This window comes from Mya arenaria, chromosome 15, assembly GCF_026914265.1.
Source record: "Mya arenaria isolate MELC-2E11 chromosome 15, ASM2691426v1".
Taxonomy (NCBI): Eukaryota; Metazoa; Mollusca; class Bivalvia; order Myida; family Myidae; genus Mya; species Mya arenaria.
Genome location: NC_069136.1, coordinates 41315505 through 41339434, shown reverse-complemented (window position 1 = coordinate 41339434; position 23930 = coordinate 41315505). Strand labels below are relative to the sequence as shown.

At 33.4% G+C, this 23930-nt stretch overlaps 1 protein-coding gene across 9 annotated transcripts in view; it reads left to right on the top strand.

Moving 5' to 3' along the window:
* Positions 1-23930, top strand: part of LOC128219835 (Na(+)/H(+) exchanger beta-like) — a 134882-nt gene that overhangs the window by 11566 nt on the left and 99386 nt on the right. Inside the window, exon 1 of one of the 9 annotated variants that reach the window (XM_052927922.1) lies at positions 5523-5541. The exons of 6 other annotated variants lie outside the window; for them this stretch is intronic. The gene's annotated coding sequence lies outside the window, so the exon portion shown is untranslated. Of the gene's footprint in view, positions 1-5522; positions 5542-11304; positions 11320-23711; positions 23920-23930 lie in introns of those variants that run through there. 2 more of the 9 variants (XM_052927923.1, XM_052927921.1) reach the window with 2 other exon arrangements.

Sequence of the window (23930 nt, the reverse complement as noted above, 5' to 3'; positions counted from 1 at the left end):
TAGCACCTCGACATTGACAAATGTGAGAGGTATTTAGTATGACTGCGAATAAGATTGTGGAAATAAACACGTCTGTACTTTTGGCAACGAAGAGCTTCCATATTCTATAGACAGGGAATGCGAAATTCTTTTGATATACTTATATGCATAATATTAAACTATGAAACAGAAACTATAAATATCAAACATGTTTATTATGAATAATAATTGTCACTAGTCATATCACACTTAAAGAAGTACATTTGTGCATGGTAATCATTATAGTATTTATGATAATAAACAATCTTTTTAAAATTTCGAATTCTTGTTTGAACTTGATCGATCAAGTAACTTTTTTTTTCTTCTGAAATTTAACTTTTAACTTATATTTGTTTTCTGTTTATTTTTCAGTTAATTAATAATAAACAAACAAACAACACTCCCACATATAAGAATATTATCATGGAAGCTAAGCCGATATGGACTGGTATTATATCCACAACAAACACTCACCATCGGTTTGTCCTGGTCAATACCAGCCAGAATTTACATACGTTTATCGGCATCAGGCGGTGTAGGAAGGTCATGAGCTTGCTAATCGAATCAAAAGCGGGTATCATCCGACATACATTAATGTGCTTTAATATCTTTTTTAAATGCAAATGTTAGTGAATTTTAATAGCGCGTTTCATATACAAATTAAGTGATTTCACTTAAGTAATAAGTTCTTGCGGCCTGATATAAGCTGCAATCTGCATGTTAAATTAGCACACCATACGTTTTCGCCCCGTATTATTTGAACTGCTCGTGTTCTCATTGTCAAACATGGCTGAAAATTAAATTCCAAGGCCTACTCCGTCATGCGCATAATGAAACATGCACTCGACTCTGTCACCGGTGTCTGGATCCCCTTTGACAAAAACAAATTGTCTGCGGGCGATTTATTAAAATTATATGCGATATTTTTTCGCCTTTTAACCGGGGGATTTGTGCCAACATAGCTATAAATTGAATATAAAGGCCTTTTATCTGAACACAAATTGTATGCTTTTAATGTTTTGATCATTTAAGTCAAATAAAATAAACATAATAATGCGTTAATGCATTAACATACAAACATTGTATTCACCTATATTGTGTCCTTTAAGGCGATTTATAAACAGCTTTAAGTTATATTCGTATTTGAAATGAATACATACACATGTAACACATAAGTTTTGAGTGATAAACCTTGACAATAACAAGATTGAAACCGTGTATTTAATGGCTGAAAACGCACAAATAATAAATGACTTGTTGGTCCTTAAAGATTAACAGTGTACTACTACAGTCTCAGAAATTAGAAATACCGTGTTTGGACCACCCTTCTTTCAAGTTAATTACGGTGTCCTTTATAAGCACCATTGATTTCGATATGTATTCATCCTACTATGGTACATCTCATTTGGGAGAAATAGTGCATCTTTAACTTTAAATCAACGATATTAATATCCCTTTAGACACTCGTACTCAAATGACTCCAGTGAACCAACAAATATTTGGTATGATATGTACATTGTATATGAGTTGAATGATATGAAAGAGTAACGGAAGGTAAATAGGTAACAGGTGCTTTCAAATGATCGCTGATAATACCAATACGACACACATGAGAAGCTAGCAAAACAAATTCACGTAGTGTGAGGTTATGATGACCAGAAATGTAAATATTTATAAATACTGAAGTTGATATCGTGCCTTAACAGTGAGTGCAAATGAATGTAACAATTATAAGTGTTTTGATATGAAGCGGTGTAATATTTTTTTTTTTATTTTGTATGGTATGTTTTAATCCTGGACGTTTGTGCAAAATTAAATCACTTTTTCAATGACAATCATTCGAAACGTAAGTTTTATCCAACAAACCCTGTCAATAATCTGGAAATCATGCACCATCTTAAGAACGGTAAATTCAATAATGACTGTATGAGTCGAATCAAATATTTTACATCTTATTAAACAACAAAGCTATATTTTGTTAATTTTAGAAACAAATATGGTATAATAAATATGGTTGGATGTTGGGACAGCCGACAAGTATAATTTCATCATATTGTTCTAATCACATTATAAGCTAAGCGAGCCTCGTTTGCAAGTGCCTTATGGCGATGTTCGTTTATCTTACTTATTGTTTTGATGTTATCGCTTGTGGATTTGAGATATAAAAAGAAATATAAAAGCAAAGAGTTCTCATATATTCTGACCACGTACATGTATATGTAATATCTAAAAAACAAAATATTCCCAAGGAGCAGACGAATTGTTTTCCGCTGAGTTTGACATTATTTTCGATTTCAGTTTTTGGCACCGGTTTACCAGAGTCATTGAGAACTTTTGGCTAAACGAAATAAGATCTTAATTTAAACTCCTGATAATTATTGTGAAAGAACAATTGACATGCTCCTGTGAAATACTGCTCATTGTACTGTGTTTATTACCGCAAATAAATGTCTTAATAATTTACCTATTTGATTCTGGCTCAATTGTAGTAGAGCATATCTTGCATTTAATACTTCTGTTCTAAGAGGAACACCTTATTGTATTTTTTGTACTATACATTTTAAACATGAGGGTCATATAATGCCTTGAAATTGTCAAATTGACTTCATGTGGTACTCTACTCTCCGTTAAAGTCATCATTACTTTTAAATAGCTGTAAACGTGTTTTGTATAATGTAAACCATGAACAACAACGTTTGAATTGTTGTGTAACATCATGACATAGCTGTTTATTTTCCCAGAGACCATAAAGACTATTGCGGGACTTTACTCAATTCATAACAAGGATCTTTATTAATATTTTGACTTATCCCTTGTACTTAAAAGGAATATTTAGTTTCATAATGATTACCTTCCGCCACGTTAGACATATTTATCACAATTTTACAAAATTTATTAATATTGCACTAGTTGACCAAAATAAATATGAGCGCTTTTGACGTATTTTTGTTTGCTTAATATTTAAGTTCCGGTCTCTGTTAACATACATTGAAAGAACAGTAAAACAGTTCCTAATCGTTTGTTATTTTATTATAGACAATAAATTTGTTTAAAAGGTTAAACAAATATTCAGTTTCTTTTATGCTTATTTTAGGAGTTGTATTGCTACTTTAATTTGTTTTTATAAATAACCCCTTGAAAAGAGTTTTTTGCTAAGACGCTACCTGTGGGACGCCTCCACGCAAAGAATCGAACACTGATGACGTAGCTGTCGTTTCCATTTCCGGTTCGTGCAGAAATACTTTTCAGAGAGTTTTTATTATTATAGTTCATACTTTACTCGTGTTTTATGCAAACATTTTAATATCATCCATTAATAAACACTTATGAATGCATCTTTTTCAAATATTTACAGTTTAGATTGAAGAAGGTATGGAAACATGACCAAATTACACTTTTCACAATTTACTGAATAACAATTGAAAAAGGTCGAACGTATAAGCAAAACGATTTAGAATTGATATTGGATTTAAAACACTTTTCCAAGTTTAAGAGATCAGAGATCCGTCTGATTCGCTTGAAGACAGTCCATTGTCAAGAGCACGATTGGTTGTTTACAATTTCGTTTGCGTAGGTGAGATAAAAAGAAATATCAGTTAATTGTTGAGTGAATTTTCCGGGAAGTTCGAACTATAAAGTCAAACATTGGTATAAGATATAACATCTAATTAATGTGTGAGCAGTTGCCGTTTGCGTCTTTAATTTGTTCGAAAGCAAATGTTCGAACATTCAGCTTCAAGTTCAATACTTATGTGAAAAACTTCAGAAACAAGCTCAGTAGCCAAATAATTAAACATAACTTGCATCATACTTATAATGCACAGCCACAACAAGGAAAACGGGATTTCCATTTTTCTAATAAAAGGAAGTTATGTTTATTTCCAAAAATATTTTTTTTTAACATATGCAACTTTTTTAAATATCAAATTACAATTTATTGCAACGTTTACTCCTTTTAAGTGATGTGTTTGGTTTTGATCCAGGAGAAGTAACTACACTTGATTTTGAAAGTATATCTTAAAGTTGGTATTTTCATTTCTTAGTTTGCAGTGAAATACATATGTATACTCTTGTAATGTCACAGATAAAACTCCATTTTCATCGGAAAGCATGACTGAAACACTGTTAATGCAAACATTATCTCTGCAAGAAGATTAATATTTGTTATGATTTTCTTATGCGGGAGGACATAGAAAGCAGAGGAGATAATTACGTTTAGACAAATAGAGGCCATATCGATAAAAAAAATATGCCATGTGGTTCTGGCGACGACATTAGCGAATAATTGTTGCCTTTTTTCTTTTGTTATTTCTGGAAGTCCTAGACTTAAGGCTATCGGCGGGAATAGAATTGCGCGCTTTATTTGTGGTGCAATTAGCAATAGACAGCAGATTAGTCAGCAGAGGAAAGTAAGTGTCTCAATCCAGACATTGGTGATAGAGTTTGTGTACATTTTATTTCGTTTTCCCCGGGACAGAGAAAGTCTTGGAATTCATTCAGCGAAGTTGAGGAATGAGGCAAATTATGTTTCAATGATATGGACCGTAAAACGTGTTGTATGCTTACTAGAATTCAGATTGATACAATACTATGTCTCAAGAATTCGCACGTATTACAGTCATCAAACAAAGAAACAAAAATGCACTGTGAAAAGTACGATATGTTTTTTTAAATATTTTTAATAAGTCCATTAATTCATGGAAAATTATTAACGTAAAATGTGTTACAGCAAAATCACCTGTTGTTATAAATTTCCAAGTAAGACGGCAACTCAACAAATATCGGTTGACTGTATGAACATGTTAATTGTACAAGGAATGGGCTTTTACTCTCCAGGTCATAGCAGGTTTAATCGAAATTTTAAAAGCGCGTCATGTGGTTTTCAAAACCATTGGAATTTAAATTTAAAGTTTTGATTGTTTCATCAGTCTATACTGACAGATTTTGCAACAATGGCATGAATTGAATATTTGTAATAAAAAACTGATATTGTTGTCTACTACAGAAGGGAAAATGGTTTCATGAACGTTTCATTATGTTGTATTATTATTTATGACAGCTGACCACCATTATGTCACCATTAAATACTCATATCCTAGCCACATATGATCGCTGGCAGCAGGCACATATTTGATATGATCTTTATATTGGATAGTGTGAATGAGTTACGGAAACTAACAGGAAAAGAAAGACTTTCACATTCATGATGAAAATAGCAACACTCACTTGGAGGCTAGCAAAAATAATACTTGTGTTATCATACATTTAAAATGTTCATGAAATGTCGCTAACAAAACCCTACTAAAAGGGATGGTTTTTACTTAATAATCAACTTTAATTCAAAAGGCTGTGTGAGATTGGATAAAAAATGTTTTAAATTCTTGAACTTTAGGAAAAAAATTCGAAGTATGTGCTAGAACTTGATTTCTGTAATCAACCAAATTATCCAACATGTGGCGTAACAATGAGATTGAAAATGGAAATAGTTTGACATACAAGACGTTCGTAGTCCTGAATCTGAAGGTACCCGATGCACACATGGCGTCATGATCTTGTCATTTCATTTACCATTGGTGATCATGTTATATGGTGATGCTTGGTGACCCTATGTAATTCTGGTATCATTTGAAAGGGTATTGTATAATTACTACATATATATATATATATATGGGATATTATGATAGGAGGCTTTTCTGGTGACCTGTATCACGTCGAGTTCGGTGTGTAAACACGTATCTGTCAAGACCGCAGGTTTGATACATGTTTTACTATCCCCATGTTCATATTCTAGCACATATTTTCGCTGACAGCAGGCACGTATTTTGAATGATTAGTTTGAATGAGTTACGGAAGGGAAACGGAAAACTAGCTAAGTGCTAGCTAAGTGCTAACGATTGTATATGCTCACAGGAGCACATACCGCTGACTCATATAAAGCATTTTCCGCAGACTAGCTTTCAAAAAAACGTTAATAATCGCAAAACGTATACTATCCGTAACTTTTTGGATGGATGAAAAAAATATAGTTTTTTTGATCTACCGATTGATTAATATAAAATGAAAATGATATGATATTTAATAAAATGATTGATGAATTGATAAGTTGATTGACTGATTGATTGATTGATTGAATGATTGCTCGATTGATTGTACGTTTGTTGGGTTGATTGATTGATTGATTAATTGATTGATTGATTGATTGATTGATTGATTGATTGATTGATTGACTGATTGATTGATTGATTGATTGATTGATTGATTGATTAATTGATTAATTGATTGATTGATTTTTATTTATATATGTATTTATTTGTTTATTTATTTATTTATTTATTTATTTATTTATTTATTTATTTATTTATTTATTTATTTATTTATTTATTTATTCATTCATTCATTCATTCATTCATTCATTCATTCATTCTTTCATTCATTCAATGATTCATTTACTCATTTATTTATATATTTATATATTTTTGATTGATTGATTGATTGATTGATTGATTGATTGGTTGATTGATTGATTGATTGATTGATTGATTGATTGATTGATTGATTGATTGATTGATTGATTGATTGATTGATTGATTGATTGATTGATTGATTGATTGATTGATTGCCATGCGGCTTCTGTATGAGGACCCAGTGTCATCTTATGAGGACCCAGTGTCGTCTTATGACGGCCCAGTGTCGTCTGTCTGACGGCCCAGTGTCTTCTTTATGAGGGCCCAGTGTCATCTGTTTGGGAGCCTAAAGTCGTCTGTATTGGGGCCCGATGTCGTCGTCTTTATTGGGACCCACTGTCGTCTGTATGAGAACCCAGTGTCATCTGTCTGAGAGCCCAACGCCCTCTGTATGGGGGTCCTATGCCGTCTGTATGGGGCCCAATGTCGGCTGTAAAGTGTCCCAGTGTCGTCCTTTTGGGGACCCAGTGTTGTTTGTAGGATGACCCAGTGGTGTATGTATGAGCAACCAGTGTCGTCATTTTGTGGGCTCAGTGCTGTCTGTATAGGGGCCCAGTGCCGTTTGAATGGGGAGCTGATGTCGTCTTTAGGGGGCCCAACGTCGTCTGTATGAGGACCCAGTGTCGTCCGTATGAGGACCCAGTGTCGTCTGTATGAGGGTACAGTGTCGTATGTATAAGGGTCCATTGTCGTTTGCACTAGGGCCCATTGTCATTTGTATGAAAACCCATTGTCTGTATTGGGACCCAATGTCGTCTATTAGGTTACTAGTGTCGTCTGTATGGAGACTCAATGACTTCTTTATTGGAAAGACCAAAATTACACTTTTCATTGCTTACTGAATACAAATTGGAAACGTTTAAAGTGTAAGCAAACAAATGTAAATTTGATATTGGATTTAAAACAGTGTTCCGTGTTTGTTTCGTGATACAAAGGTATTCAATCACATCTTACTGTCAGAGATCAGTCTGATGCGCTTAAAGACGGTCCGTTTCAAGAGAGAGCTTGGTTGGGTTAAAAAGAAAAGTCAGTGAATTTTTGTGTGCATTTTTCGAAAAGTTCGTATCACATTTGATAGATATAACAACAAATTTATGTTGGGTCAATATCGAAAGCAAACATTCGAACATTCAGCTTCAAGTTTAGGAAAACGTTTGAAAAACAGGATTACCAATTTTTTCATGAACGAAAAGTCATAATTCTTTCCAAACATATTTTTATTCAAACATATGCAGCCTTTTAAATATCAAATTATTGTTGTTTTTTTTATGCAACATTCACTGGATCAATAGTGATGTGTTTGGTTTTGAATAAGGGGAAGTAACTACACTTGATTTAAAATAAGTTCTTAAAGTTAATATTTTCACTCCTTAGTTTTCATTGAAAATGATATGTTTACTGTAGTTATTTCATTGATAAAACTCAATACTTTATACAAAAGCATGAATTAAACACTGTAAATGCATTAAATACTTGTGTTTAAATTACCAAGCAAACATTTTTTTCTGCCAGCGGGTTAGTATTTGGTATGATTTTAATGGTTCTTATACGGGAGGGAATAGGAAACAAGGTAGATAATTACCTATAGATACAAAGGGTCTCTAGTAATATAAGTATTATTCTATGCGGTTCTTTGACTTTCCGCCTTCAAATTTTCAAACATTCTAGCAGATTTGTTTACTCTGTATATTTACTTATTCTTTGATAGTTCTTGAAACGTTTAAAATGATCATATCGCTTCTTTCAAAACCCTATAAAATGAGACAGTTGTTATAAACATAAACAATTACTTTGATTCTACATATTCTTGGCAGCGATGTAAGTGCCAATTTAAAATTATCTATACTTTAACTTGATTTCCGCGTTCAACCTTTTAGTAATACATAATTACTTATTGATTACTTTTCCTATATCTTACCATTAAAGAGTCATTAGCGATTAGATTGAAAACCTACTTAAGGCACACCTCAAATTCGTTTTGTTACATCTCTAATTACGTTTTTTAAATTAGTTACCTTATGTTTTAATAACTGAATTTTATCTGCATGGTGACCTAGATTCATTCAAATAAACCATGTTTTCCCTATAATTTGTTTAGCATGTTATGTCTAGATTTGTTTAGAAAGTCCTAGAATTATCTACAATAATCAGAATACACAAGATTTCTTACGTACTTTAAGAGAAAGTTTCTGTGCATGTTTGTCGAATGTACTGGTACTTTTTCATTTGTATATTAGAGCAATGATCTCTGATATGGTCTCTTTTGAAAATGTAAGTGTTTTTTTTAAAGTATTCAAGTCTTTATAAAAGCTAAATCATGGATAGAAAATTTCTCAAGTCTTGGATTTAATTAAGTTATTCTGTGAGGATTACATTCCAACCTTTTTGTGGGAATAATTCAGAAAGTGTTGTTGAATTTAATTAGTGCTCATTAAGTGTGTTCAATACTTTATGTGTACTAAATTATTTAGACATACAAAATACCAGGATCAGTGAAACTTCGTTACAAACCTTTGGACATTATACTTTATTGAAGGTATTTAAATTGCTTTTGTAGACAGTTAATAAATAAATTGTGTTGTTGTTTAAACTTTTGCTTGTTCTCTTTCTCTTGACGGTAAGATTCGTCAGAAACTTTCTAAATGATGACATCTGTCCATCAATCCCATTGGCAACGACATGAGCGAACAATTGTTTCCTTTTTTTCTTTTCTTATTTCTTGAATTCTGGAATTAGACTTTAGGCTGCTATCTGCGATAATAGAATGACGCGCTTTATTTGTAGTGCAATTAGCAATAGACAGCAGATCAGTAGTAGAGGAAAGTAAGTGTCTCAATTCAGACACCGGTGACAGAGTTTAGTGTATATTTTATTTCGTTTTCCCCGGGACAGAGAAAGTCTTGGAATTCATTCAGCGAAGTTGAGGAATGAGGCAAATTATGTTTCAATGAAAAAGACCGTAAAACATATGGTATGCTTTCTGGAATGCAGATTGCTGCAAATACTATGGTTCAAGAATTCGCATACATCAAACAAAGAAACACAAATTCATTATAAAAAATACCATATGCATTTAAATAATTTTAATAAGTCCAGTACTTAATAAAAATAACTAACGTCAAAAGTGTTTCATCAATAAAACGTTAAAAACTCCATGTTCTTGCTTATATCTCTTCGGATCACATAACAAATCACCTGTTGTCATAAATTTCCAAGTAAGACTGAAACTTAACAAATATCAGTTGACTGTATGAACATGTTAATTGTACAAGGAATGGGCTTTTACTCTCCAGGTCATAGCAGGTGTAATCGAAATTTTAAACGCGCGTCATGTGGTTTTCAAAACCATTGAGATTTTAATTTAAAGTTTTGATTGTTTCATCATTCTATACTGACAGATTTTGCAACAATGGCATGAATTCAATATTTGTAATAAAAAAACTGATATTGTTGTCTACTATGGAAGGAAAAATGGTTTCATAAACGTTTCATTATGTTGTATTACTCATATTCTTGCCATCTACGATTGCTTGCAGCAGGCACATATTTAATATGATCTTTATAGTGGGGAGTTTGAATGAGCTTAGACTTGATTTTAGTATTCAACCAAATAAGCAAATATGTGGGGTGACAATGCGATTGAAACTGGAAACAGTTTAACAAACTAGACGTTCGTAGTCCTTTGTCAGAATGTACCCGACGTACACATGACGTCATGATCTTGCCATTTCATTGTTCCATTGGTGATCATGTTGAATGATGATGTTTGGTGGAATTATTAATGAACCGGAAGCAGGGCGGGGGAAAGGCTGAAAACAGATCCAGACATTCATGACAGATTATTTACATTTCATTTTCTGCATGAAAAAATAAATCTAAGCCCATGAACTGCCAGCGAATACGTAGATTATTGCCAATATTGCGTAGCATCTAACGAAGAGCACAAACCTTGTCGTAATAGAAGGATACTATTGTAGGAATCAAGAATTCGCACATGAAAAAATAAAGGGTTAAATCACATATGAGACATCGTATTGGGTATCGATCTTATATTTGATATTTTTCTACTTCTGGACATTCTCAGAGAATTTAGTTCTCACGACCATTGGAAGTGTTATTTGCCCGTTTTTTTTCCCAACAGAAGTGTGGCACGTGCAGTCAGGTGAGCGATTGTTTTTGAAAAGAATACGGATATCATACCAGTGCATACCGGCTTAGATTCAAAGTGAATATTATAATATGTGGGAGCTGGTGGTGTGTTGTTATTTATAGCATACTATACGGATATATAAACATTATAAAAACGTGTAAGTATACTGATGAAACAGAAAATTTAAACTCCAAGCCGTTCTACCAGGTTATATATACGAGTTATATTCCGTTAAACTTGAGATCACGAAAACCAACTAATGTAGTTATTCTGTTAAAATTTGGTTAATTTCCTGTCACTCATTCTACCGAGTTATTTCCATCAATATTTCGAAAGTTTCAGTCCATAGAAAATCGTCAATTACGCATGTTTAAAGAAATGCTATTATGTAATCCTATTAAAGTCAGAATAAGCTGGTTCACTGCCTTCGTTCATGAGTGCCTGTAAGTGAGCGATTTCCGATAAATGTACTTATAGATTATGTGCGTGCATTCATGTTAAATACCTAAATCAGTTCATCAAAACTTTATACGTTCAAATCTGGTTATGAACGATTATTTACCTTAAACCAAATTAGATTGTTGTAATTTTGCGAGTTTGTGTTATAAATATTGCATTTGTTGTTCTATATTGATAAAGTTGATCAGGAACTAACCGGTAAAAAGTCTTCAGTTGATCGTTACAAAAGTAAGTTGCTATTTCGGTAGAACAATGTGGAAAATAACAGGAATAATATCACAACTTTGCCACCTCATTAGTGTTTGTCCATTTGCACTTCATTGATAATTATTAACCTATCTGAATTTTCAGGAGCACACACCCTGATACATATATTTTTAACAAATTTCCTGCAAACTGTTACTTGTATCAATAGCTTTAAAAAATATAATTATGGCAAAATGTATACTATCAACTTATGTACATTCGTTTTGTTTTAGATCGATGAAAAAATTATTGATTATTGATTTGTTCTTAATCAATCGATTGATTTATTGATCAATTGATTGATTGATTGATTAATTGTTTAATTGATTCATTGATTCATTGATTCATTCATTGATCAATTGATTGATTGATTGATTGATTGATTGATTGATTGATTCATTCATTCATTCATTCATTCATTCATTCATTCATTCATTCATTCATTCATTCATTCATTCATTCATTCATTCATTCATTCATTCATTCATTCATTCATTTATCCATCCATCCATCCATCCATCCATCCATCCATCCATCCATCCATCCATCCATTCATCCATTCATTCATTCATTCATTCATTCATTCATTCATCCAGCATTCATTCATTCATTTATTCATTCATTAATTCATTCATTCATTCATTCATTCATTCATTCATTCATTCATTCATTCATTCATTCATTCATTCATTCATTCATTCATTCATTCATTCATTCATTCATTCATTCATTCATTCATTCATTGCTTGATTGTTTGATTGATTGTTTGATTGATTGATTAATTGATTGATTGATTGATTGATTGATTGATTGATTGATTGATTGATTGTCTGACTTACTTACTGATAGATAGATTGATTGATTGATTGATTGATCGATTTTTTGATAGATTGATTGATTGATTCATTGATTGATCGATCGATCGATTGATTGATTGATTGATTGATTGATTGATTGATTGATTGATTGATTGATTGATTATGGTGTTTCGAGTAAATTACTCTTACATTGCTTTATACATGTTTTGCTTGTATATGTATTAATAATCATTTTTTAATTAGTCCATTTAGTCATTCCACAATTACCTATGCATTACATATTCAACTTTAATAGGATATGTCCATCAACAAAAAGATCTAACCACTCAATACAACTATATGATGCAATTGTTGCAGTGTGTTTAAGGCACACGCAAAATTCATTTTGTTACATGTATTATTATGCATTTTTAATATATTACTCATTATAATAATTGTTTAATAATCTCGTTTTATGTGCATGGTGACCTAGATTCATTCAAATAAACTATGTTTCGTCTAGATTCGTTTAGAAAATCCAGATTTTGTTTATTTACTGCATATTTAAAAGTTTGAGAATATCGAAAATTCTTTTAGAGACAGTTCCTGTGGATTTTTGTTTACTGAAACAATTGTACATAAGTGCAACCTTCTCTTATCTTGAATCTTTTGAAAAAGTAAATGTCTTTTAAAAGTAATCAAGTTTTTATAAAAGTTTCATTATAGCTAGAACATTTCTAATATCTTGGATTTAATTAAGTTATTTTGTGAGGATAACATTTCAACCTTTTGTGGGAATTATTCTGAAAGTGTTGTTGGATTTAATTAGTGCTCATAAAGTGTGTTCAATATTTCATGTGGATTAAATTCTATGGACATTGAAAAACAGGATCAGTGAAACTATGTTTCAAACCTTTGGACAGTAATCTTTATTCGAGGTATTTAAAAATATTTTTTGTAAAACAGAAGGTAAAACATTGTGTTGTTGTTGTTTAAACTTAGTTGCTTGTTTCTCTTTCTCTTCACAGTCGTTTTCGTCGGGAACTTTCTAAATAATGACATCCGTCCACCAATCACATTGGCAACGACAAGGGCGAACAATTGTTGCCTTTTTTCTTTTTTTATTTCTGGAAATCCTAAACTTTAGGCTTTCGGCAGTAATAGAATTGCGCGCTTTATTTGTGGTGCAATTAGCAATGGACAGCAGATTATTCAGCAGAGGAAAGTAAACGTCTAAATCCAGACACCGGTGACAGAGCTTTGTGTATATTTTTTTTAATTCTCCTTAGGACAGAGAAAGTCTTGGAATTCATATTTCAGCAAAGTAGGAATGAGGAAAATGCTCCAATGATATAAAACGTAAAACGTATGGTATGCCTACTAAAATGTAGATTGCTGCAAATACTATCTCTCCAGAATTTGCGTACATTAAACGAAGAAAAACAACTTAATTTGTAAAAATTACGCTATTAAAATACGGTCGATTTGCATTAAAATAATGTTAATAAGTCCATGAATGAATTAATAAATGACAGATGCGTCCTGTTTTTATTTTTGAATTCATTATTGATATGGTATCTTTTTTGTGGCCTCAATCTGAGTACCTGATCGTACGACTATACCATGTGGTGACGGGCTTATTACATGTCTTGAACGTTTGGCCCGGCTTGTATTGGGCCGGACAGAGGGATGACACGTGCATTCATGTAAGCAGTTGTTGAAGATACAATTCAAGTACTTACCAGCTTAGGTTTAATATTTTTCTTACCTTTAGAAAGATTTTTGTTTCACACTATCTATATTGAACACGGATAAATAAACTTTGAATCGTATACTAATAATAAAACATTAATGTCTTCAGAATAACTAAACGTTGATATAATACATTTATTTAGTACTTACTTTTCGTTGAATGGTTTTTATTAAAACTCATCTTTGCTAACCAATAAAATCAAAAAATTGATCGGTTTATTAAACCAATTTTATAATATTTTTTTAAATTCTATCCCATAAAATCTGTCTATTAAAAGACCCCCACCCCTCTTTCCCATACATGGATATCCGCTCAACGGGTCAATTCCGCCATACACTTACACTTATCTTCACGGGAAAACACCCGGATGTAGTGGATTACCTTTTGCGCAATGCTGTCCCTCGTCTTTGTACGATATATTTCGTCTATTTCATTATGATCGACGGAAAACAATGCCAGTGAATATAGGTCGCCACCCATTTATTTATATGTATTGTAAACTTGTTCTATGTTCCTAAGTATTTGTTTTAACCTTGGTATACTATTTCGAATATGCTTTCAAGTTTGGACACTACCAGGTTTATAAGGAAACCATACCTTATTTATATGAGAAAAAACGTCAACATATAAGTAAGTACAAAGTTTTAGCATTTGCTTTGTAATGAAATTATAACAAAATGCTGTAGAGAAATACGAAACTGTAAAGGAACCAAGCTGCTATATGAGACTGAAAACGTCAACAAAGTTAGTACAACGTTTTAGCATTTGCTTTGTTATAAAATTATTTAAAAAATGCTGTAAAGCAGTTCGGAACTGTAAAAGAACCAAGCTGCTATATATGCAAATTTTCTCGATTCAAATGAGCTCCAAATCATTTTTTTTTCAGTGAGATGCCTTACATTTCCCCTTTAGGACCCTGCAACAAGTTCATCTTTTTCAAGTACAAAAGTAAATTACTACGCACATCGGTGCATAATTGTCAAAAGTGTATTAGCAAAAAAATGTTAATTACTCCGTTTTCTTGCTTATATCACTTCTAATCACACAACAAATCAATTGTTGTCATTACTGTCCAAGTTACACTGAAACTCAACGATTATCAGTATACTATATGTACATGTAAACTCGTACAAAGATGGGCCAATACCTTCCAGGTCATCGCAGGTTTACTCGAAATTATAAGAGCGCGTCACATTTAGGATTTTATATTTTTTTTTCTTTGTTTCCTCGGTCTATATTGCAACAATAACATGACATTGAATATTTTGTAATACAGAAAAATGTTATTGTTGTCTACTGCAGAAGAGAAAATGGTTTGATAAACGTTTCATTATGCTTTATTATTATGACAGCTTACCACCAATGTTTAAGCATTAAATACTGATATTCTAGCAACATATGATCGCTGGCAGCAGGCACATATTTGATATGATCTCTATAGCGGAGAGTTTGAATGAGTTACGGAAGCTAACAGGAAAAGAAGGACTGTCACATTTATGATGATAATAGCAGCACTCATTGGGAGGCTAGCAATAATAATACTTGTGTTATCATACTTTTAAAATGTTCATGAAATGTGGCGTCACATAAAAAAAACAAGATCATGCAGAGTGTGAGGGCTTTTACAGAAAATTACTTTCATGCAAGAGCCTGTGTGAGATTTGATTTAAAACTATTTTGAGTCTGGGATTTGAGAAAAGCTCTTGTAAATCTGAGCTTAAACTTGTTGAATTCTATGATTCTATTTTAAGTCCGGAACCTGAGAAAAACATTCTTGGAAAGCGGTACTTAGACTTGATTTCAGTGTTAAACCAACGTATCTAACATGTGTGATGACAATGAGACTGAAAATGGAAACAGTTTAAGAAACCAGACGTTCGTAGTCCTGAATCTGAAGGTACCCGATGTACACATGACGTCCTGATCTTGCAATTTCATCTTACCATTGGTGATCATGTCGAATGTTGACGCTTGGTTACCCAAAGTAATTCTAGTATCATTGGAAACCAGACGTTCGTAGTCCTGAATCTAAAGGTACCCGATGTACACATGACGTCATGATCTTGCCATTTCATCTTACCATTGGTGATCATGTCGAATGTTGACGCTTGGTTACCCAAAGTAATTCTAGTATCATTGGAAAGAGTATTGTGTACTTATTACAGATATGTTAAATAATTATCCGAAACAATTTTATTTATAAAGTTATTGCATTTATTTCAACTGAAATTTGGCGGGAAAAGGCTTATTTTTTCAACATTTCAATGCCACCAATGATTGGACATTCAAATGATACCAATAGAATATGGTGCCAGTGGACATCCATGGCAACGTTATTATACAGCAGAGACCTTAATGTATTTCATTGTCTCATTTCTGGAACCTGGCAATTTTATGATTCTGTACACGCGTTAGTTAGATATTGGCCGTCAAATGCAAACTCAGGCTTAGTCTAAGGGGTTGCAGTTTGAATGTATATTAATGTCCAAAGAACATAAATTATGCAGGGGTTATATGGCTGTGTGTTATACGTGTTATGCAATAATCAATCGACCCAAAAGCGTTGCAGGGATCCAAGTCCTCTAAGCGACTCAGAATTCTGGTATGTCGGAATGTTGGGAGTAGGGGCATTATACATGTCTGTCATTTTTTTAATGTCATTTTGGTTTTTAAAACCAATTTAGGTTATAATTAAGATTCTAGATTGTTTCCACTGTCTTGATTGACAACAATTGCATAAATTGCCATGCTATAGTTTACGTCTGTTTACAGCAGGTGATAAATTGGTTTTGATAAACGTTTTACTAGCCTAACCAACATTTAACACTTATATGTTACCACATATTTTCGCTGACAGCAGGCACGTATTTTGTATGATTAGTTTGAATGAATTACGGAAGGTAGAAAGAAAACAAACACGGATAATATGTACATTCATAAGAGGCGTGACATAATAATACTTGTGTTATCTTGCTTTTAATATGTTCATGAAATTCATCTGAGTACTCAAAACACAATTCTATGTGATGTTTTTTAATGAAAAACACCTTGATTCAAAGAGGCTGTAATTGTTTTGATTTCAAACTATTTAAAGTCTGGAACTTGAGAAAATATCTTCGAAAGCGGTGCTTAGACTTGATTTTAGTGTTCAACCAAATTAGTAAAGATGTGAAATGACAATGGGGCTGAATATGAAACAGTTTCGAAAAGCAAGACGTTTGTAGTCCTCAATCTGAAGGTAACCGATGTACACATGACGTTACAAATTTGCCATTTCATCGCCATCATGTTTAAGGTTTATACAGGATTTATTTGGGTTTTTTGTTGTTTTGGGGTTTTTTGACAATTTGGATTTATTCAACAATATGTATGCATTTCAAATAACATAGTATGATATAACAAAATACAAATTTACAAGCATGATATAAGAAAGCAGTTATGTACCAATAGCAATAGCAATGATATAATTGTTCATCTCAATACATCGTTTTATTCTTGTGTACAAACATTTAAAATCTGAGATATTTGTATTTTCATAAATGTCCCATGCTAACTGAAGGTAATTCTGAATGTATTTATTATCGGAATTGATAATGTAAAATTCGGTTGTGAGGTAGATTTTGTAGGGTACTGTAGTTTATATAAGTTTTACATTTTCCTCGAGGAAATTACAAGTATCGGGTTATGTACTGATTTGGGAAATCATTCGATAAGCAAGTGGGGTACGGAGAGGATCGTGTCATTGTACACTAGTAGCGTGTTTTATTATTGTGAACACTATTTATTTTTTTTTGGACATTGGAAATTTAGAAATTAAATACTTAATATTGCTATTTAATTTAATAAGCCACTGCTAGGCTATGTTTGGGGGGACGGAAACAGAAGGCAGTGTTTTGAGGAAGGAGGAGTCGGAGGCCGGTCGTAGCGACACACCGGAAGGAGGAGCTGGCATGCCACGTGGCCAGGGAGAACAAGGTAGGCCCTCGGGAGATAAAGAAGATGTGTTTCAGGCATTTGGTCTGTTCCGTGAATATTTTGATGCCCAGATAGATACGTTGAAAAAAGAACTCTGTAGTAACAAAAGTTCGGTGGATAAACCGACCATTCCTAGTTTCAAGAACACTTCCTGTAGAATTCAATTCATGTTCAATAAGGACATTTCTTCTCTCTGCCAATCTATCTATTATTGATTGCGAGAACTTGGACACGGCCAAAGCGAAAGCTAAAGAATCATTAAAGAAACTAAATCATAGAAACAAACTTGTGGCTCAGACAGTGATGACGAAAAGAAAATTCGCAAGGCCGAGTCCAAGGCAATCAAAAAACTCAAATCTGATAATTCAAACAGCTTTGTTTCATTTTCTCGCCGCGCTGGTCCACCGCCAACGGCCACCGTGACGTCAGCGACTTCCTGCCAAGGCTACTTCTCCAGTCCTGCGTTCTCCAATCGAGCGACATCCATGGTCATGGGTAGGGATAGACAGCAGCTTTTTCGCCCCTACCACCCTTACCAAGCGAGGTCCAACGCCAACACCAACGCCATCTGTTTCGGTTGCGGACGGAAAGGACACTTCCGGCGGGAGTGCGAGCTGGTCGGCGGGTCGTCTGTCAAACGAGAGAGCGGCATCGGAGGGCCTAAACAATGATAAGTACTTTCATGATGATAGTGACTGTTTGGGTGAAAATGACATTGATAGGCATTGTTTAGACAAGTATAGTCCAGTTTCAGGCATAAGTGTAAAAGGAAATTTAAAGTCACATGTTTCTTTTTGGAAAACTATTGGTGCTAATCCAGATGTTGTAGACACTATAGAAAACGGATATAAAATCCCCTTTCTGAAAAGTCCTGATAAATCCTTTTCAAACAATAATAAATCGGCATTGTTAAATATGGATTTTGTTGAGGAAACTGTATGTGACATGCTCAAAAATGGCTTTATTATTGAAAGTAAAACAATTCCATACGTGGTGAGTCCTTTAAGTGTGTCAATTAATTCTGTCGGAAAGAAGAGATTAATTTTAGATCTTAGAATTGTAAATAAATGTATTTGGAAAGAAAAAATGACATTTGAAGATTGGAAAACAGGAATAGAATATTTTGATAAAGATAGCTTTTGTTTCAAGTTTGATTTGTCTAAAGGTTACTATCATATTGACATTTTCCCAGAGCATCAGACGTTTTTAGGCTTTAGTTTAAACGGTAAATACTATTGTTATTCAGTCGTTCTGTTTGGATTGAGTTGTGCCCCTTTTTGTTTTGTTAAAATATTACGTGAAATTGTCAAATATTGGAGATACAATTCAATTAAGATTGTCATGTTTCTCGACGATGGCTGGGGTACTAACAAGAATTTTGAAAGTACAACGAAGGATGCTAAATTTGTCAGAAAAAGTTTATTTGATGCAGGTCTTGTGGTAAATGAAGAAAAATCAGTTTGGTATCCAGTACAAAGACTTGAATGGATAGGTTTACTCTGGGACAGTGCACAATTTTCTATTTGTATTCCTGATAGGAGAATTGCAGATTTAAAAACGGTTTTGTCCCGTGTAACAGGTTACTTGCCTATGGTGAGCGCAAGAGAGCTCGCAAAATGTACTGGGAAAATTGTTTCCATGATGCCTGTTATTGGTAATCTCGCTAGACTCATGACTAGATTTCTGTATGTAGAAATTACGTCTAGGCCCTCTTGGGATCGACGGATTGCTATATCGTCTGACAATTTGTGTGTGTCAGAATTTGAGTTCTGGATGGATCGTATTGACCACATCAATTGTAGGTTTTTGAGTAAAGATACATCCATTGATGTGTTGAAAGTCTTTAGCGATGCTAGTGGTTTTGCATGTGGTGCTTATATTGCAAATTGTCCAGGTTTCATTTTTCATGATATGTGGTCTGACGAAGATTGTCAAAAAAGTTCAACTTTTAGGGAGCTTAAGGCGGTTTTTCTTGCACTTAGATCTTATGGCGATGTGCTTGCTCATAAATCTGTTAAATGGTTTTCCGACTCACAGTCGTGTGTGCAAGTAGTTAAGGTAGGCAGTCCCAAGTTAGAGTTGCACGAATTGGCTTTAGGTATTTTCGGTATATGTTTCACCAATAATATAGATCTCGAGATTCAGTGGGTGCCGAGAGATTTGAATAGTATTGCTGATGACATTAGTAAATACAGAAATACCGATGAATGGGAGGTAACGTTGGATTTCTTTCAATATCTCAATGGTATTTGGGGACCCTTCACGATTGACAGATTTGCCAATGCAAAAAACAGAAAGGTAGTTCGTTACAATTCGAAGTTCTTTGATTTTGAAACAGAGGCTGTTGACAGTTTTACACAAAACTGGGGTAATGATAACAATTGGCTTGTACCTCCTATTTATCTAGTCAGCAAGACTATTTTACATGTGCTGACTTGTCAAGCACACGGTGTGCTGGTAGTTCCGAAGTGGCCAAGCTCACCTTTCTGGCCTCTTCTGTTTGATGCAGATTTTTCCAAGAAACATTATGTTCTTGATGTAATGGAATTTGATAAAGAACAGGGAACATTTGTCTGTAATAATGCTTCTGTGTTTGGTGCTAGAAGGTTCTCTAGCAGAGTTCTGGTAGTTCGGTTCTAAATACAAATGATGTAACCAATGAGAAAATGAGAAAATGAGAAATGAGAGTGAGATGAGAAAATAAGGTTTTTATCATCGTATTTCGTAGTTATTTTAAAATAACTTACGTAAAGATATTATTTGAAAATGTGTGTTTCTTATACCATTTACATCTGATGTAAATGAGGTTCGTACACTGTGCGAAGTATAACATAATATGTTTAGTCCCTTGGACAGTTCCGCTTGTATCAGATATTTGCGAAGTCGTACTCTGAGTGCGAGGATTATTTTATGCATTGCAGAATATAGAAATTATTGTAATTATTATGTTTATTTGTGTTTTATACTTTTATTTATGAAATTAAGTCTGTATACCGTGTGCGAAGAATGTAAATATATAATGACGAGAGTGGGGGGGGGGAGGACTTTAAAACTTTGAAGTTACCTCGACAGTTTCCGTTTAAATCAGAAAATTGTAAAGCCTTATTCTTAGTGCTAACATTATTTATTATTTTGTGAAGTTATTATATGTGCATTTGTGTTTACATTTAACAGATGCCTTTAAGATGGGAATTTGGAACACACGTGAAGACCTTCCTAAAGATCTTAAAAGCTGTCATGAAGATTTAAAGTCTATAGTTATTTCCTCTAAATCAAAAAATACTTTTAAGCAATATAATTGCTATTTCAAATCGTATTGTAATTGGTGTAATAAATATAATTTCAAATCTTTGCCCACCTCTGATTACCATGTAAGCCTGTATCTTGTTTCTATTAAAGATTCAAAACCGTCAGCTTCAAAAATAAATGCTATTGTTTTTGAAATTTCCTGGGCACATAAAATTGCAGGTTTTGAAGATCCGTGTTCTTCCGATTTAGTTACGTTTGCTAAAAACGGTCTCATTAGAGAAAATTCTAGACCTGTCGTTCAAAAATGTGCATTTTCTGTAGAAGATATGAAATGTATTGTACACCATTTTGGAAGTTCAGATGCATTGGTTGACATTCGTTTTGTAACTATGTGTCTAATAAGTTTTTCAGGTTTTTTAAGATTTAATGAACTGGTTTCTATAAAAAGATCAGATTTATCCATTCTTGAAGATTGTGTTAAAATATTCATAAGTAAAAGCAAAACAGATCAACTACGTCATGGTGAAACGGTGACAATATCTAGAACAAATTCATTGTTGTGTCCAGTATCATATTTGGAAAAATATCTTATAACAGTTGGTATTGAGGAAAACTCCACAGAATATATTTTTAGAAATATCATGTTTTGTCAAAAATCAAAAAGATGTGTATTATCGGGTGTAAAACCCATGTCGTATAGTAGAGCCAGGGAAATTTTGTTGGAAAAAATCAAATTTATGGGCATGAACCCTGAAAAGTATGGGCTTCATTCTTTCCGTTCAGGGGGTGCTACGGCGGCTGCTAATGGGGGTGTCCCTGAACGATTGTTCAAAAGGCATGGCAGATGGAAATCTGAAAATGCAAAAGATCGTTATGTCAGGGAATCGGATGACACTAAGAAATTTGTATCTCTTAATCTTGGTTTATAGATTACATGAATTGTTATACAATTTAGGTATATTTCATTCATTGATATACTTTTGACTGTTGTTTACGCACCCGTTCTTTTACTGTCGATAAAATACCCCGCTTGTTGGCACACCTATATTGTGTTCCCTTGTTTGTCTTTACTTAAGGTTAAGATAATAAATATTTTATGTTTGGCATAAAATGAAATGAAATAGAAAACATAAATGTATTTATTATCGGAATTGATAATGTAAAATTCGGTTGTGAGGTAGATTTTGTAGGGTACTGTAGTTTATATAAGTTTTACATTTTCCTCGAGGAAATTACAAGTATCGGGTTATGTACTGATTTGGGAAATCATTCGATAACCAAGTGGGGTACGGAGAGGATCGTGTCATTGTACACTAGTAGCGTGTTTTATTGATTACAAAAAATGATATACAAATAGATGATTGTTTCTGTGTTATTAACGCATATTTATTTTTCAGTTTGGTATTGTTTGTGTTACCAACGTACGTATGGGAGTTTATTCGTGTAGAGGGCTGTGAGTGGCATTGATTCCGGACATTACTACAATGCAGAAGCATTCATCACTGTGTATAGGAACATTGAGCCATTCACCATGTTATGGCTATTCAGGGAATCAGTGCCTGTGTGAATGTTATTGAATTGTCAGAATATACAAAATAAAATACCCCGCTTGTTGGCACACCTATATTGTGTTCCCTTGTTTGTCTTTACTTAAGGTTAAGATAATAAATATTTTATGTTTGGCATAAAATGAAATGAAATAGAAAACATAAAACCAATAACTGTTGGTTCTCACTTTTTTATTTTACACAGAAAAGTACATTTCTTTTATTCTAATAAAAGTATATCAAATTTAAAGTTATTATACAGAACCTAACAATTCAAACATACATGCTCGGTAACCCCATATAATTCTGGTATCATTTGAAAGGGTATTGTATACTTACTACAGATATAGGAAATAAATGGCCGAAAAAACATAATTAATAAAATAACAACGTTCATTACAACTGAAACCGGGAGTGAAATTGTATATTGTTCAACTTTTCAGTGCCAACAAAGATCGAGAATTCAAATGATACCAACATATTATGAGGTGAGCAGGCATCCATGGTAACATTATAGTACAGCTGATACCTTGATGTATTCCATTGTCTCATTTCTGGAACCTGGCAATTAAAGGATTTTGTATACGCTTAACTTAGATATCGGTAATTTGTAAGCAAACACAAATTCAGATTTAGTCAAAGTGGTTGCATTTAAATGTCCAGAAACCATAAATTGTGCAATAGGGCGGTGGTTATATGGCTGTGCGTTATACGTGTGATGCAATTATTAATCGACCGGAAGCGGGCGGGAAAGGGCTGAAAACAGATGCAGACAGTCATGACAGAGCTTTATTTAGAGCTTTATTTACATTTCATTTTCTGCATGACAGAATGAATCTAAGCCCATGAACTGCCAGCGAATATTGCCAATATTGCGTAGCATCTAACGAAGAGCACAAACCTTGTCGTAATAGAAGAGTACTATTGTAAGAATCAAGAATTCATGAAAAGATATATGGATAAATGACATACGAGACATCGTATTGGGTATCGATCTAATATTTGATATATTTTCTGTTTCTGGACATTCTCTGAGAAGCTAGTTCTCACGCCCATTGGAAATGTGATTGGCCCGGTTGGGTTTTTTCCCGGACAGAATGTAGCACACGTGCAGCCAGGTGAGCGATTGTTTTGGAAAAATGCGGATATCATACTAGTGCATACCGGCTTAGATTCAAAGTGAATATTGTAAGATGTGGGAGTTGATGGTGTTTTGTTACTTCTAGCATACTAACGGATATATAAACATTATGAAAAACGTGTAAGTAAACT